The sequence below is a fragment of the Lepeophtheirus salmonis genome, chromosome 7 (genome assembly GCF_016086655.4).
Source record: "Lepeophtheirus salmonis chromosome 7, UVic_Lsal_1.4, whole genome shotgun sequence".
Classification (NCBI taxonomy): Eukaryota; Metazoa; Arthropoda; class Copepoda; order Siphonostomatoida; family Caligidae; genus Lepeophtheirus; species Lepeophtheirus salmonis.
The window spans coordinates 18,294,376-18,311,522 of record NC_052137.2 but is presented as its reverse complement, the minus strand read 5'-3'; the positions used below and the strand labels follow the sequence as shown (position 1 = coordinate 18,311,522).

The 17,147-nt window shown below is 31.3% G+C and overlaps 1 long non-coding RNA gene across 1 annotated transcript in view; it reads right to left on the bottom strand.

Moving 5' to 3' along the window:
* LOC139906033 (uncharacterized) overlaps positions 1-16,859 on the bottom strand; it is a 32,124-nt gene extending 15,265 nt beyond the window's left edge. The window contains exon 1 of the long non-coding RNA XR_011781230.1: positions 16,559-16,859. This is a non-coding gene — a long non-coding RNA (uncharacterized lncRNA). The remainder of the gene's footprint in view (positions 1-16,558) is intronic.
* Between the last annotated feature and the right edge of the window lie 288 nt (positions 16,860-17,147).

Genomic DNA, 17,147 nt, shown 5'->3' with positions numbered 1-17,147 from the left:
CCATGTAGCTTAGATTATTTACGTTCATTTGTATTTGTGTTGGATATTATCTCGTGAACAAATTAAATACTTTTTATCCTCTTTTTTTTTTGTAACCATGAATTCATCATCTAAAATAGTAGGTGAAGAAAATAATATTAAATGTATTAACTATTTATAGATTATGAGTGTAATATATTTAAGTTCCTAGATCCGATAGATCTACTTCCCCCTTCGTCTTATATTTTATGGTAATGTTTTACAACTATTTACTGTCCATATAACTTGAATATCAGGGTAGTGTGACATCTTTATTCATTTAGTATATACTTTAGGTATATTATTTCCTCCATGTCTCTCTTTTATTCTCTCGGTCGTTCTATATCTCTTTTAATGGTTTGTGTCTACTTCATCTATTTAATGATCCGCGCCTGTCTGTTATTTCTTTTACTCCATTTGGTCTGGAAAAAAAAACATCTCCCATCGAAGAGCTGTATGCTCCCAATTTGTGGGAGCGTGAGTCATTGTTCATTGCGTCCCAACACGCAGGTGATCCGGATCGCGATGATGAGTTAGGATCTGTCAATATATGAGAAGCTTCCAGGAGCTTGACGCGTCGTTGTTCGCATCCAATATAGCCAATGCACTGGATCGTTATGTTTATTTTTGCGCTCATATTTTTAGTTGACCAGTTTGGTGTTGATGGTGATTGAGGGGGTGGTTTTGTGTATTACGACTAAGTCGTGGCCCTTCCTCTCAATCCTCTTACTATTGTAAGCCTTTTTATAAATGTATTAAATAGATTATACTTTGTAATATTGTCAGCTATATACATCATGGCAGACGAGTAGCTCCTAAATAGCATATCTATGTATTTTGAAGTCTCCTTCACGCCTTTCTCTCTTGGTCTGATTTGGTTTCCAATTATGTTGCGTAATTCCGGCTCGTCATGTTACAATACCTTTCTCTTAGGCTCACAATGGCTCTGTCCCATGATGTAAATAATAATTTATAAACGGTAACTAAAGACTTTTTTAATGCCTTTGTACATCGAATTATTTCCATTTTGTAAGCCATGTGCCATGATGTGTCACTCCCCTGTCACGTTATAAAATTTTTTAAACATACAGAATAAGTCATCTCCTACTCCGCTTCATTTTCTACATTTGTCATTGGAGTAGTTTATTAATAGAAAAACATAAAGTAAATTTATGAAACTTCGAGAGTCATTCTTGAATGTGATTGTAACCTAGACACAAATGTCATCCAAAAAAAAAAATTAAATAAATAAAAGAAAGTATATGATAAATTTATGTTTTAGTTTTTTTAATATATTTAGAGCAAAACTGTGATCCACACAAATATTAAAAGGACATTTCAGCCTTTGGGTAGATAAACACTCCTGGAATGGAAAATATGGTCAAGATCTTAAGGATTCTTGTCGGATTGATGTAACATATATATAAATTGGATTATTAGAGTTTAAAAAAAAAGAATGTGACGAGGAAAATTTGAATGATGTATGCTATGCCTTGTAAAAAAAAGGTCGGGCAAAATTTGTCAAGTCTCAAAGAGTATTCTATAATACCTCAAAAAAGCAAACTATCGATTCGAACCTTCTTCTGATCACAAATTGATCAACTCATAATTTTATACCAATCCTCCCAACAAAAAATTCAGAATCCTTAATCGGGTGATTAGATGATCATAAATTAGAACTAAAATATAGACTGAGGATTTCTTTTGACATTTCCTACACTATCCTCTAATAAACTAAATAGATATTTACAAAAATTATTGGAGCTACACCCATTACCTTGATAAATAAGAAGAGGAAAGGAGAGATTCAGTTAAAGGAGGATGTTGAAGACATAATAAGAAAGGTTCCTTGTTTATTCGAGATATAAAGTAGAACTTCTTAAACAATATAGGAATTTCTGAGATTTTTGTAGAAGAAATGAAGAGAAAAATTGTGATAGAAAGAAATCCCAGCAAAAGATTGAAAAGTCTGTTGTCAACAAATGGAAGATTTACAAGAGGAATTAATAAAATAATAACTGAAAAAGAAGTGCTAACTCAACCAAAGTCCATTATCAAATATTTCCTTGAGTTTTACCAAAATATATTGTTGGGGGCACTAGAAAGAGATTTCCAAGACCAAAGAAAATTTGCCTTTGTTCTTTATACACGGAGGAGAATATACCCTACTATATTAATCACCAGTATAAAAATTATATAGCATCAGGGCCAGATAACATCACAGGGAAGATATACACTTTATGCCCTGAGTACACTATTCTATTCCTAGGATACTTAGGGGGGAAAAAATATTTAAATGTCAGCCTTATAAAAAAAAGCGTTATATCATATTTTGGCAAAGATATTTGAAAAAAATAAAATTTGCTTTTTTAAAACGGTCTTCTTAGAATTAGAAAAAAAATATAATTTTCTAAAAAAAAAGTCAATAAATGAAGTTTATTAAAAAGATGATGAAAAATATATATGGTAAAACATTATTTTATTACAAAGTAACATCATTCAATCTATATTACACAACATTTTATTAAACTTTTGTTAGTAAACATCATTTTTATGACGGGATTTGTGAACTGTGTAAAAATAAAACCTATTAAATTACATGATACACAGTTGAAAAATTATTTAAACTTTGTATCTTTACTCAACTATTATTTATTGGAGTCAGAATAATCTCCCAAATCCATCATTAATATTTCGAAAGGCTTAATAAAATTATGTATAAATTTAACAATTGCATTAAAATATAAATATACTTCATTTAAGAATTGTTCAAAGGTACTTTATTAAACTATTGACATCTCTAAATTAATATAATTATGGTGATAAATTATTATTAGCGCAAACATTTAAGAAAATAAAATTGTTTGAAGTAAGTTATGCTTTTAACATACCTCATTTTTTCACTTAATCACTATATGTAATTCACAAAAAAAAAAAAGTTAGTCGAAAAATTTGAAGAAAATATTCATCTCCACCTTAGAGCAAAGTCCTTAATTATTTAAGATTATTATATAAATATACATCAGTTCGAATGTTGTTAGCGGGATAACTGATTGATAAATAATTCTTCTATTTGAATCTCTGTCGTTTTTGTATATTATTTAAATTATTAAAAGTATTACAAGGGCAAAGATTCAAATTACATTCGAACATCCTATTGTTATGTTCTGTTGTTATAATGATCATTAATAAATAGGAATTAAAAACATATTTCTCAGCAAAAGAACACTAATTAAATATCTATATGACAAAACAGTATATAAATAATACCTTTTTTAATATTATCATTTTGAATTGAATTAAAACATACAATCGTACATACAAAAATTTATTAATACCCTTTTTCAGCCAAAATGATCCCTTTGCAAAATGTCTGTTCCTCAAATTAACCTTCCGCAAATTGTTAATAGAAAAAAATGTTTTCTGGCAACATTTCGTGCACAATTTTCTCATGCCATAGATGCTTGCAGCTAACTTAATAGAACATTCTTAATCATATTCTAAATTTTCAATTTTATGAAATTGATAATATTCAAAGATTTACTTCTAGTTTTCATATGGCTTATTTTAAAGGATAAGTTTAGGGTAAATGTGTCAGAATCATTGACTTATACTATGGAGGAAGATTTCTGATATATTTAGCCTAAACTTATCCTTTAAAATAAGACAAACTGAAATCTATCTACATATTTTATTTAGAAAAACTCATTCCCCCTCCCATAAAAAATTACAAAAAACTTCTTGACTTTAAAGGAATGATCATTTGTATATAATTTGTCAACCACATTATTTCTTTGATAATAAAATTATAACTTCTTAGACATAACATGAAGGGAAAAAAAGTTAGATGACAGTTGTGTATACTTATTTAAAGTATTGACTTTTCCTATTGGTTCTACATACATATATATACAATATACTCTTAATTAGTTTATTTACAAACAACTTACATGTAAAGTTGCTGATATACTTGAAAATACACATTTAAAAAAACTCTCAAATATATACATAATGAGAATATATATAGCTTTAAAGATATGACTGCGAATTTTTGTATAGTAGGCAATCCGAGTAATATTTATTTGATTTTCCAATGATGTTATGAGTATCCTTTAATTCTTTAGGAGAGAACAATTAAGTATAAAGTAATGAAGTGGGCGAGCGATTACAAAAGAAGAGGAATTGAGAATTTATTTGGAAATTATTAGTCTAAGTAAGGAATGTCAAACTCATTTTGGCTTGGGCGCCGAATGCAGCTAAATATGATCCCAAAGTGTCCGGCCATTTTACACATCGAAACCATTTTTCTCGAGAAGTCCTACACCTTGTGTCCACTTTTCTTCTTTTTGACAAAGACATTTCACTGATGAGGGTGTAAGGATTAAAGAAAAAATAATAATACAATTGCCACCAGCATATGCTAAACAGACTCAAACGATACCATCTAGTGGTGTTTGTTTTACAAAAACACTGCATCCCTAACAGATTTTGTACCTCCAGATAGCCGGATACGTTTGACACCCCCATCATAAGTCCTTGTTAGATCAAACATTTGAGTAATTCATGCCTATGTGTATACTAAATACAGAGTGGAATTTGTGTTTATTTCCTGGATTGCAGATAATCTAATGAAAGGTCACGAGAGCTAAGCAAAACTCCTCCAAGACATTATTTTGATTGTTAAGGTGATCATGTTAGTTTTCCTTTTTTTATCATACTAGTGATTAACAAATCTTAGGATATCAATTATTAGTGTTTTGAGAAATATTGAGATAAAGTTGAGTTTAAGGTCAGAATGGTACGAGTACGATATGTTTATGATTTATTCTCAATAGCAAATAGCCCATAAAATGAAACAGAGGAACCAGATTGCAATTGCCAGTGTGCTTAACCTATTCACTTTTATTAAATTTATATTTATAAAGCAAAGTTTTGATGGCTGAGGATGTGTGTGTGTTCTCTTTATTTCTTAGAACTGCGTCACGACTCTATCTAAGAAATAACAATGTAGCTACGATTGTGTGTAGTTAAAGCTCAGAGCGTCGAATTAAAAAAGAAAGTAGAGTACAATATCTTTATAAATAAAGCAAAGTTGGTCTGTCTGCTTGCAGATGGAGTACTCTTTTTTGAGTGACTACTCGATCTAATAAACAACAATGTAGCAACGAGCATATCAACATAAATAAAGCAAAGGCTGTCTGTCGACGCCCAATGTGAGAAACTCCCGCTAGTAGATCAATAAAGTCCCAGCTAATGATGTTGTGTACATCATCATATGACTAGTTTTTAAAGCTGGATATTTTATAAGAAAGGTATAGGCAGTATTTGCCACTTACATCTATCTAAGGTATTAGTCTTCACATAACAGGTCTTATGATACTTGTGTTGTCAATTAAAATATGTATCGTAACCATGAGCCACCAGTTAAGTTAATTTAATTTATGGTGATCATTAAAAATATTTCGTATTTATTTTTCCTTTCTTTCTTTTGAATCTTGTTATTTTTTTTATTCTACTTCTGTTTATTAAATATCCAGGCATTTGTCTCACAAAGCACAGAGTTTTGGAATAATTTATATAAAAAAAGTTCCAAGACTGGTTGTAAAAAGATGAAATATTCAAGGGACCAAAACATTATTTCACAAATTTACAATCCATTTCCATGTAACTTTGTTTTCCCTAAAAATATCAAAATAATTAAATTAAGACTTTAGAAGAAAATAATTAAATACCAGTTTCTATTCCGGTAGTTGTTTTTTCTTTAAATAATAAACGAAATATAAAGAAAGATGTTTTTCATATGTAAAATAATTTTTCTTTCTTATTAAATATTCTCACCACCCCTTCCAGCGTTTTTGAGAAAGCGTCGTATCTTAATTAAAGAGGATAAAGTTTTTATCAATTCCTTCCTTTCATTCAATGATAATTTAAATTCACAACACATAGTTTAAATGCTGTTGCATTGTGGTAGCTTACACTATGGAGGACTATACGAAAGAACCCAAAGAATTTGTAAAAAGTATTTACATAAAAATATTTATCTATACATCCGTAAGATGATGGGGAAATCAAAACTTTTTACACACTTGGATTTTTAACCGTGCCTCACAAACAAACAAAAAACAACTCTTCAACACACCGTTGCCTTACTAACACAAAAATGTACACTATATGTTGTTGTCAGCTGTCGATTTTTTCGCTTGTTTTCTTCTTATCAGTGTTCTGAGGTTGATTTGTTGAATTAAAATTATATATTTAAGAAAATATATTTTAAAATTGTGAACAATTCCAAAAGATTATTGAATACTCATTCCATAGTGGGAAGGATGATTTAGTAAAGAGATCAGCAGACAAAAAGGATATAAGACAGGTTCCTTTGTATAAAATATAACACTTTATGAAATGGGGCTCCTTTTTTCTATTTGAAAGAATTTAATCTATTTAAAGAAACTGTATATATGAAAATAAGTAAAGTAATCCGAAAAATAAGAGCGTTATAAACAAAAACATGGAACAACACAAAGCTGTATTCCTGATGATATTTGCAAGTGGAAAAGCACTATCAGAGATCTTGAAATTACTAGATTGAAACAGTTCTACTGTGTACCGGCTGTCCACGAGAGGGACTCCAAAAGTTTTCACAAGGTCCAGATCAAGGCCAAAGCGGTCAAAATAATTGTGAATTGGGCATTTTCAAATATGTGCTAGGGAACTGTGCATGGCTGGAATGTACAAAAATAGAAAAAAACTTTTTAATCTCTCCCAGATTGAACATGAATTCGGTTTGAAAGCTCATTGGAACTTTTTGCGACATCTCACAGGAAATCTCCTTCTGACAGCATAGGCGGGACTGTGAAACCACTCACTGCAGCAAAAAAAGTTTAACTTTACCCTACAACAGCCAGATTTTGACAGTAGAAGATACGTTTACGTTTTGTGAAAGTCATATACCTAATGTAATATTTAAGCTTGTTCATCAGCAGTAAATGGGTCAACTCTGCACTCTTCATGCTGATCGGTATGCAAACATATTGAAGATTCCATTCCTGGTACAAGATTTTATCATCATTTCATTCCACTGAGTCGTGGCAAAATTGTAGCAAAACGATGCTGTGAAGATGTTGAATTTGCTCGTACTCACAACTTTAATGAAGTGTTCTGTCTGGAAGAAGAGGTTGTTGTGGGATCATATACCGCTGTAATGTATGATTAGTGTTGGTGGATTGCCTTGTTCCTTCCGAAAAATGATGTTGAATGTGATGATCGAGTGAAATTTATGCACACTAAAGGTCCATCTCAATTCTTTCATTGGCGGCCTCAACGTGAAGATATTTACTTCATACCAAATGATTGTGTGCTTAATTTGATTTGAGTACCAAAAGAAGGTAATAATCAATAAATTCAATCTATTTTTAAGAAAATAATAACCTCATTATAATTATCAAATTGTAATTATTCTCTAATTTGTTATATGGTATTAAAAAGTATGAACAGGTTTTATTATGGTTTACTATACATTCTTGAACTACTTTTTTAGTGTTTTCATTTTAACTTTTTCTTGTGAAAACGAATCAAAGATTGCATGAAATGATAAGTTAAAACTTTCTAATTGATCAAACGATAACGTGGAAAAACCTATAACATTATATGTAGAATGTAATTACTAGTCATAATATAAGTATTAAACATATACAATTTAGTATATGTACATCCTATAACAAGCTCTCAAATTCGTGCATGACAAGTATATAATTTAGGTCTCAACTTCAATCTTGAATTATGCAATTACTACCCATTTCTCATTCATAATATTTTCCAGACAGTTACTTTTAGTTTTGAAAATAAAAGTTTCATAAAAAAACTATATTTTTTTTGGGGGGTTTTGAGGTAATGATCAAAAAGTTGAAGGTGGTGATTACATACAATTATTGAAGTTAGATAGGCATAAAGGCAAAAAGATGCATGATTACAACTGACAAAAGGGGTGTAATATGAACTAATTTCAATCATTGTTTTTCTTACATTAATAATCGGCAATTCCGATTTCGAGCTAAAGCAATGATTTTTAACTCTGATTGAATCTGATGATATAACAAAAAAATAACAAATGAACTTCGTTCCTTTAGCTGAAATCATAATAGACCTTTAAGCACAGAGATATAATAACATCCAGTAAGAATTAGTGTTGTGTCAGTCCATATTTATTAGGTCTAGTCCAGGCTTAGGAATGGTCATATCGGTCCTTGGGACTGGTCCTTTGATTTTTTCATTAGAATATCAACTGATTATTAAGCCAAATAAAATATATGAAATATATATTAAGATTATTGCATATCTCTGACAAAAAATATGATTTTTTCATTATAATACGAACATATTATATCGTTATTTAATTATATAGTTTATTCTATAATATAACAGAATAATTAAAAAAAGGACACACCACCTTATTGACGTCACGAGGGACTGATATACCTTCTTATAGGACCGACAAGTGGGACTAGGCCACGGTACTTGGTCATACATAGGGACCAACGCAATACTAGTAACAATGATGCATAAAACTTGTCCTGTGGTATATAAAGTTAAAATAAACTTAAAATGAAGGTGGTAATCCTGATAATTTGAAGAATGGAGAGCAGCTTAGCTGTCATGATGTAGCTGCAGGGAGCCGTGAGAAGAAGGAGATTAGCACAAATCCCACTGTACATATAGCAAGGACATAAAAAAACATGTTCAGATAACCAACTAGAAAAATGTACTCCCTGTTTCTAGGATATATTTTAAACACAGTCACACTCGTATATTCATTTACGAGTTTAATTAGTTTTTGGAGCGGAGTTTTTATCCCAAAATAAACATCTATCAAATATGTTGTGGCTATCCTCACTCAAGGTATTTTTGTATTTACCCTTTGCCATAGCTGACGTTCATTGCTGCAGACTGGAGATTTTAATTTACTACAGCCTCACTATGCCGTACTGCGAATCGAAATCCTTTTGTCGCCTGTATGTATTTTTCTCTCTATGATATATACATCCAATTTCAGTTTCTTTATCTAAGTCTTTACTTTTATGTCATAATGAAGTATATGAGTATAAAGCCAAAATTGACTTTTTTTTATTGTGAGTGTGAATAAATCCCTATTCTTCAATTATTTTTAATGGTTATTGTATGTTCTTATAAAGCTCTATCAACTACTAGTGAAGTAAGTAATGTATTGAGGTAGTATTCATTTGAATAGATCATTTAATGATGATGATATAAGATATAAATGATTCAGCTACAACAGTATCCTACAAACATTCGAGTAAAATTTGTCGAAAAATGTCAACTTTAAAGGATAAAATGTATAATTATATTCCACAAACTGTAATGATTAATTTTTCATCAAATTCATTCATTCAAATATAAGGATGCCTCAACAATTGACTTGAATCGCTATTAGAGGTGTTGTAACAAAAAGCAAACAATAAATTCACGAGAGAAAAAATGATTTAAAGAAAAGAATGTGTCAATCAATCAATCAGTGATTGAGATTCAATTAATTATACCAATAAATCAATCCTTTGGCTTGAATGTGTTGGAGCTTCTTTCTATCTGAGGTTTGTCGTCTAGTATATAATTACGATGTTCAATAAAATCATTGAAGTAAAAAAGTTGTTTGCAAAATTGCTGGGGTATCATCATTACATGATCAAATCCTGGCGTCCATTTTTATTTTTAGGCAAAATGGCTTTAGTTTATATATTTGTGAAGCAAGATCATTGTAAGCTGTATAATTGTGAACAATTTACAGTAAGAGATATATTATTGTGAGTAATTTAATAGCAATTAAAATATATTCAGGCAATCAAACTATTGAATTATTATAAAAAAAAATACCCTGCAACCGCTTTCTCCAGCATCATATACCCCTTCAAATATAAAAAAGTACATCGCTGTCTGTAGGTTTTACAATGAATTTATGGACACCAAGCCAGAATAAATTCAGCTACGGCTACGTTTCTAAGCATAAGAGATACCTGTATAATATGTCATAGTACACCCTGGTCCAAGGGTTGTGCAGGTGAACGGTTGGGCCCCGAGAAAGGTTAAATGTCTTTGCGGCCGCTTCCTTGATCATCAAGGAATACTTTTAATGGCCCAAAATACATATCGGTCCACATTTAGTGCAGATGAACAGCTGGGCCCCATAGCAGGTTAAATTATTCCGCCAGGGTGTAAGAAAAATAAATCAAAAAGTTTTTTTAAATATATAAAACAGATTTGGCCGGAATATGTACATACACAACCTGTGGGTCGGTGTGTATTTTGACATATTATAATATGGGGTCATTGATGCTCAAGGATGCGGCAGAGGGAGAGTTTAATCCTTTTTAGACAGCAATTCACCAGCACAATGCGTGAGTGGGCGTGTATAATAAAATATCAGAAGAGGTCCCTGATGCTTAGAAATACGGCAGCAGAAGAATTTAACCTGAAGTATATTTTTTCCCGTCAAAGTTTCTGATCGGCAAAATGGGACTCGCAATACCGTACATGTTTATTGCATATATACCAATTTATAAACTGGGCTGTTGATATATATTGCGACGCTGTTAGCTTTAATGACCAAAATACATATTCTGCTTACTTTCATTGATACACTTGGGTTTGTTTCTGGGAAATAATGAGATCAAGTCTTGATCGGAGGGGTGAGAGGCTTACACGCAAAGGAGTATTAAAAGCTGCTTTCATTTTGATTTTGTGAGAGTAACAATAGAAAAGCCTGCCTCAATAAATAGGTGGAGATGAATGGGAACATGAATTGATTACCTGATTTGACAGAGATGGATATTTATAGGCAACCAATATCCGGAGTTAAGCCGGATCTTATTTTGTGGACCGCAGCTGGAAAATAAATTAGATGCCGGTATGTTTTAAAAAAAGAAACCGAAAATTAATGTGGTCACCCTAAAAATTTGAAGAAAGTTTGGAAAGAGAGAAGATTAGCTGTCATCTATGAATAAAAGAAATAAACACAAATCCCACTGCAATGATACAGGGAGGAATTAAAGCCATGTTGATTCTCAATTCTACTCCTAGTCCAACAAGGACCACACTTGTAACTCTCTATCCAATCCTGAATGGTGTTATCCGTCTTTCACTCACTAATAATTATTTTCAACTCATATTTCTCTCTAAATGAAAAAAGGTGTTTAGATAGCAATGACAAATAGAGCTTGATCTTCAAATTGAAGATTTTTGGAATATCTGTCTCTCATTTAATTTTCCAACACTGTGGAGAGGGCTATTCCTTCTGAAGCAGAATCCACAGATTTAGGACTTAATTTTATAAATAATTTAATAGCACAGCCTCTGTGCTACATAAAAAGGTAAACTGGGGCACGCAGGTTGAGAACCCCTGTACCTGTGGTAAAAGATAAAAAGGGTGCGAATCTCCAAGAGACAAAATTAACGGTGGAGAAAATGTTTGCTGCAAAATTACTTAGACCCCCATTCAATTAGTATATGTCGTATATTTTATGGTATATCCTTTTCAAAGAAACTTTAGCAACGAAACTGACTCATCTCTATTTCAATAAGTAATGAGGAGAATTATTTTTTATATTTGATAATTAAAGAACCGATGAGGCAGCATTAAAATCATGATTAGTTTAAGAAAGACTTCACTATAACTTGAGTGGTTTTTTAGTTCTTTAACAAATGAACATAATCAGTAATTAAAAAAGAAAATATTCAATATTAAATGATTTCCTTAATGGATGGATTTCATAAATTATATGTAAGTATAAGTTGCTGAGGCAGGAGGGTCGTAGTTTTTCTCCAAATACGTTATAGACAGAATTGATGCCAGAAAGACACTCTTTATGCATTATATAATGTAACAAAATGCAGGCCTTTGAACGCCCAACGGCTAAAATCCTCAACTAATGTTGTTATTTAAGCCTTTTAATACGAAAAGGACCTTTAAGAGCTTCAACCAAAATCGGTTATGTCTTTAAAACCATTTTTTAAAAACACGTTTTTAGAGTATAATTTCGAATCAACGCCATATTTCAAAATGAAATAACTTTACAGATAAAAATTAAAGTGAATAATAATTTATAAAAAAACATTCCAACATTCGAAAAATAAAATATTTTTAAATTATCTTGATTTTAATTCATAAAAATCTTTCTAATCAATTCTTAAAAATATAGTAAAATAAAAAATCAACTTTTGTATATCATAGCTTAAATTAAAAAATAAACCTCATATTATGTTCAACTTTAAAAAATTGTACATAAAAAGATTAGATTTTCATAACTTTTTTAACTTATTGAATATTTAATAAATAGGCAATAAGTTTTGATAGAAAACTTTAAGATTCTAAAGTAAAAGTGAATTCACATTATAATAAATGAAAATTTATATTAATAGGGGCTTGAAAGAAAAGTAAACTCATAGATCCATTGAGAAAAATTGTCTCCAAATTTAATCCATAATATTCCTTCAATGACAAAAAGTAGAAAAATAGTTAATGTGCTTTTAAAAAGTATAGATTCTAAGCTTTATAGCAATATTTACTTTGTCATACTGACACTCCGAGATCTCTTGCATGGGCCCTCATTGATTGCCCAGGGCTATTTTATTTAACTCCTCTGGATTCAGTTTAGCCTTATTGACAGAGCCCTCCTTCTTTTCCAACGTTTCGGACTTGCTGACGGCATAGGCGGCGGTCCTGGAGACGCCCAACTGCTTGGAGTGAGGGAATGGAAATTCGTTGATTACGGTTCATTTTTTCTCGACTTGTACTTAAGCTAGGGAAATCAAGTTTGTTTTGTAACTATTTGCTTATGTTTTAATATATCGAAATATGAGTTAATTCCAATCACTCAACCTTCATTAATTATTGAATTAGTAAGTCTTCAGATTTCACTGAACCGGAAAAACGGTGGTCAAATCGATCCATTATGCTTTAACCTTAGTCCACAATTTTCAGTCTCTATTGAACCGATTGGCCTTGGTTACTATTGAAAGCATTTACTGATGACGTCGTATATAAGAGGCCTTCCCCAAATCCTTCAGATACGTCATCACAGTCCAATCCCTCACATTGAGATACCTTATGAAAAGCCAGCTGAATTTAATTCAATGAATATAATGTAAATCATGATAGTCCAGATCTAAATCATATGGACTTTTTTGTGTTGGGCTATCTTGAATGTTTTTAAAATATAAGATTATGTTTGCCCGGGGCATTAAGAAATCTAAATTAATTAAGAATTCTTATGCTTAATATAGACCAAAAAAACACCAACGTTAAATTTTAAGAATTATTATAGCTGTATTTTGGTATTGGTATGTCTCTTTCTACCCTTTTTTCAAATAAGAAGATAGAGTAGGTTTGCCCGGCGTTGGCTGATACATTAAGAAATTAAGTTAAGAATATAAGACAAACAAAAACAACATAAAATTCTAGGAATTGCTCTCCCTGAATATTGGTGTTGGTATGTAAAAAAGTAAAATCATTTTTTAAATGGAGATAGAGTATTTATACCCGGCGTTGGCCGGGATATTAAGAAATTAATATGAATTCAGAACTCTTTTGCGTGTTTAAAAGAAGATTATAAGTAGTATTGAGACTCGGTTCAGCACCGATTTTATTTTTTTGGTTCGGTGTTAAGTGATTTTTTCTAGACCGATATTTCGGTCCAGACCACTTTCTCACCCTGTGGACCGATTTTTCCGTCTCGCTTTTTAGACCGATTTTGATTCGGTCTCCCTCTATGGACCGATTTTTTTTTTTGTCTCATATGTTATAGGAGACCATTTTTTTTTCTTGATCAACTGTCATTCATGTTTTTCACAAACATCTCAAAAGTATACGATAAGTTCTAGAAGAAATACTGTATACATATAACAGACGACTGGATCAAAATTAACCCAAGCTATCTCTTTTTAAACTTCGTATAACGTCATTGTATTTGAAAAAAACATATGATATCATGTTCTAAACTATTGATCTGTAAAATCGGTCTATACCGATATTTTGGAGAGCGAACTAGACCAATTTTTTCCTTTGGACCGATCTAGACCAAATTTGTATATGAGATCGGTCTAGACCGAACTTTTTGTTGAACTTAACTAATTCGGTATAACATAAATTATAACGGTCTCTGACCGGTCTAGACCAGACCGAACCCTACACTAATCAAAAGGTTTAGAAAAGAAAAAAATATTCAAGTTAAACTATCGTTCACTCATCTTTGTTTTATTTTATTTTCTTCTTCTCTAAATCTTATAATAAATATCCTTTAAAAAAAAGAGTGAAAAAATACGATAAAAATTCTTAAAATTTTACGGTCTTTATTTTAGATGAAATAGTCGTTTATTAGCCAAAAAAATGGGAATATCATAGAACAGTACTGTATTAAGGCCGTTTTAGCCTTGAAGACCAAAAAATTTGTTTCCAGAACATTCTCTTGAGCCTTAAGAACTTACATGAAGAATTTCAGCAAAATCCACTAATTGGTTTGTCCCTGATTCTAGGACTCACACATACACAGATATTCGTATTTAATTCATATATTTATAAGACTAAAGCCTCTCTGCTAACCACTGTAACTTCCTAACCATCTATTAGAAAGAATTGAAGTTTAGACACGTACTATTTGAAAGTTAGTACTCACCGGAAATTATATGGGTCTTTCAATAATGTTGCCAAATATGCATCAAACCTTGAACCTATTGAGGCATGTGTTATATGTACATAAGGATAACAGGCTTCAATTTGTGAAATACATACGCGTTTTTAATTACATCAAATCATAAAAAATATATCGGGCGTAAACACCCTTAAAAGTGCCCTTATTTTAATCAGCCCTGTCCTAGATAGTATTTATGAAATATCTACTATCATCAAACATTTTTTATTTTTAATTGAGCTAAGAATGGTCTTACATGCCACACAAGACTCAAGGTTATGACTTTAGTTAATGCAGGTCACACTTCATCTGGTATTTCAATGCTAATTAATGAAAGTGACCAGGAAGAGTATTTATAATTAACTGATGACTTGTCTTGTGTTGGTCCTTATTTAGGACTGTCAACTGCAGTCCAGTCCAATTCAGTTTCAATCAGGTCCAGCTCAGTCTTCCTTATCAGTCCTAAGACTGATAAAGTTCAGTCCGTGATGACGTCACTCAACTTTATTTCTTCTTTTTTTAATATTTTTTGGTACTGGCGGTTTGAAGGACCGGTCCAAACACTGGACTGAATAGATAAACACTAACACAACAATACTGATGCCAATATAATCCTTAAATAATATCAATCTGATTGACTCATCCTTTATCAACCATTGATTAATGAATTTAATAGTTAATCTTCTTTGATTTTGAATTGTATACCTTTAATCAATCCATCATTTCTTGGGATTTCAATTTTATGTCATTATAATTGTACAAAGATCCTATGAGCTGACCAATAGGGATTTATGATCATAAATTAGGTTTTTAGTACAACAGGTTACCTGATGGGAGATTGTGCTCCTCCTGATAGTATTAGAACTCACTGATTAATTAATTATTTCATCATAATTTTCCTTTTTTTTTTCTTATCCTAGCTATATAATTAATTTGACCAAGATACAACTCCAAAGTGCGAACCGATAACATAAAAATATAAAAAACGGCGAATATTTCATGCAGCAAAATCTCATCGAGGGGAAATTACCGGTAGCAAAAATGGTGGCAAAGAAATTATGATGACAGTCGCTTAAAGTCCATGGAATTTTAAACCATTTAATTGAGTAAATGTCAAGTTATCACCCGGTATCATATCCAATATGTATTTTTATTGAATACAATAATAGATAAAGTAAATAAACTATTTAGACTTGTTTTAATAAAACGAGAAAAACAAAAAGTAAAAAAAAAAACAGAAAAAACTACCAAAGAAATATATGAGAAACACACTTGCTTAAACATACATATGTTATATAAATGTATGTATGCTTTTCTCTACGTGAGCAATAAAAGCCCTATAACATTTAATATGTATTCAAATATATATATATATATATAAATATAATTTTTATTTGAGCCACCATGTGCATGCCATTATGTAGCATATATATTATATGCTTAGAAACAAGGGATGTTATGAATTTTAAAATCGATTTAGGGTAAAGACATCATCAACGCTTCATAGTGTACCTGTCAAACTATTTTTATTGTGTACAGAGTGGGGACCCAGAAGGGTAAAGTGGCATTTAACACTGTTTTTATGCCCATTATTGTTAATTAAGAGGTTTCACGAAACGACAGTTGAAACAAAAGTAAATAAGTTTTGTTCTTATCCGATGTTTCTAAGTCTAAAAATGTTGTAGCAAGAACAAAAAAAGCAACGCACAGGTGTCAGTGACGATAAGGGACTGACTCCTGACATCTCCATCTGGACTGCCTACAATATTAAAAAGTTCAATACCACCCCATACATATATGAAAAACCAAAACTGAGGTAGCAACAATATGACTGATTTTTAGCTTACCTCCATCATCCGGCACTGACTTGTACCACGTGGGCATTGCATTTTAAGGCTTTTTGGAGAAGAATGTCTGCTACACTTCCCATCCAAATTTGAATTCGCTCCGAGCTGTGATCAACCCAGCCTGGTACGCCATGGAGCCCTCCATAGCTGTCAATCTGGTTGCTGGAGGGTCGAAGCTGTTGTTGCTTGTGAAAGAGGACATACAGAATAAAAAGTATAGCTTCATATTGTATTTAAATATATGATATTTTTTTAAACGTTCCTTTAATTGGTCAGGTAGAGTTGCACTGATTTAGTATAATGAAACATTATAGTATTAAAATTACTCCATGTCACCTAGACCAATAAACGCACACGCTTGATTGTATTTTTTTTTTTTTTCTGAGATCGAGTATCTACATTCAAAAATGATTTACGGATAAAATTTAATATTTATATATCCATATGTAGTTATTTGTATTTTGAATCTTTTTGAGTTATTGAGGGATGAGAGGTTGCAAGAGGCTTCCTATTCTTAGTGTTTAAGATATTATTCGTATGCACCATAAAGATAAAATAAATAATAGAGTCCTTACGGAGTGCAAAAATA